This window comes from Amblyomma americanum, chromosome 11 (assembly GCF_052857255.1).
Source record: "Amblyomma americanum isolate KBUSLIRL-KWMA chromosome 11, ASM5285725v1, whole genome shotgun sequence".
Taxonomy (NCBI): Eukaryota; Metazoa; Arthropoda; class Arachnida; order Ixodida; family Ixodidae; genus Amblyomma; species Amblyomma americanum.
Window position 1 is genome coordinate 51,043,966 of NC_135507.1, and position 2,044 is coordinate 51,046,009.

Here is a 2,044-nt window from a genome sequence, read left to right on the forward strand (position 1 = left end):
GTTGCGTCGGATCGTCGTCGTGCTTAGCGTAATCCACGCGTGATAAACACAAAAAAAAATCATTCACACATTGAATGACGCCGTTAGAAATTGTAAGTGATAAAACCCTGTGGCACTATTCGATAAGGATCGCTTGGTGAAAAAAATTAAGACATTTTACGGAAACAACTTCTCTTCTTCGTGCTGCTGGTTACGAGCTAACACATATGCGTCACAATGATGTCACTTGGAAATGAAGACGTTGCGCACAGCGCATATGAGTACTCGCTTCATCCATTGCTTGTGTTTTGTTTACTATGCTCCGATTGTTGTTGTTTACGCCGCTCCTGGTTTGGTTTTTACAAGACCGATAGTGAGAGCAATACAAGTACATTTTAAAGCACTTTTCTGTCTACGCGGAAACACTGGGCGGGCGTCTTTGGAATGATTCGTTGAAGAACTTACCCCGAAAAGTAAAAATTAGTAGGGCGTTTAACGTAGTTAAACCGAGTCGACGTGCGAGAGCATGTCTTCGTTCATCAATTGGAGGGGACACTTAAGCTCCGCCTTAAGGGACGCGATAGCTTTGTTGGGTTAGCGCCCATATGTGCAGAATTGGTCATTCTCTAGCATTCATAGATTGCGGCGAGTCCTCATACCACAACCAGCGCAGTGGCGCAGCGGTTAAGCGATGCGCCATGCGCTGGCAGTCGTGGCCGTTTCTATTACAGCCACCAGTAGGGACTGTGCGACTCCTGCTGCTCTTCCCGAGCAATCTCTCGTGACGAATCATTATATTAACTGCCTCCTGCCAAGCTGCTCAGTTTTCTCACTACACGGTGGGCAGGTTGTGATGGCGACCTCCTCCCAGTGGTTACACTTGGCGCGACGCTCCTCCGAACTTACCCGATCGCCCATTGGACCACTACGGGCATCTGGCTAATGTCCGAAGATGGATGTTCAAATCTCCGTATGATATTTGCCAAAATTCACGGGACCTACCACGAACATCCGTCGGATGGTCCCGCGCAAAAGAATTGGTGTCCGTGTGGACGTCCCACGAGCGTCTAAACAGGATGTTCTGACATCCATGGGACGTTCAAAATCGGGACAAGCCCAGTGCAGACATCCATGAGATGTCCTCGAGCATCCTCCCATTGGCTGCGGCTTGCCCGACGCTCCTCCCAACTAACCCGAGCTTACCCGAGTAGCCCGGGTTAGTTCAGAGCACAAGACAAGACAACATTTTTTTTTCAGCGTTGGCTAGTTCGGAACGCAAGACAGCGCACAAGAAAAGATTCTTGCTCGGGACTGGTACGTCTGGAGTCGTGCTTTCGCACCGAAGCGTCGTAGCGAGACAAGCCACAAGCGGTGGTTAAGGCCACCGGAAGGATTCTCCCACTGTACGTTATCCAAAATTTGAGCAAGAGACTACGCCACTCATCCCAATGTGAGCCGTTTGAATGTTTTGAGCATTGTGCACGCATATGCGAACCGTGCACCCTGGGAAGAAAAAGCGGTGTTTGTTGCAATACGGGATTCCCACGTGATTTGTCCCTCACATTTAGTTTATCTACTTAAAACAACTAGGTTGTGCAGCTCACAGAAGTCTAGCATTAACTTCCCGTTACAATATGTGTATCCATCCAGACCCTCGATGTGGCCATTCATGTCAATCAGCAGAATAATACCGGCACAGTCATCAAACTGCTTCATATCGCCATTCAGATAACTAGTTTCTTTGCCTGAATTTGTCCCCTTTCCTTAAATACACTACCCCTAGCCATGTCGTTTTACCGGCCATTGGTCCTAATACCCAGACATGTTCTTTGCAAGTTGATTTCATTCTTTGCCGACCTCGATGTATCAGCATACCTACCTCTCCCCACTTCATCTCCGTTGTTGTTCTGTTGCACCCTTCCCAGACGTATCATCAATAAACGGTGGATCATCTAGATCCCTTATGTGTCTTGCACCGAGCGTACACACACTATTTCATCGTCTTTAAACTGGGGTTCTATTTCTAACCATTGCGTTTCTTTCTACCCCTTTGCATGTTTATGTA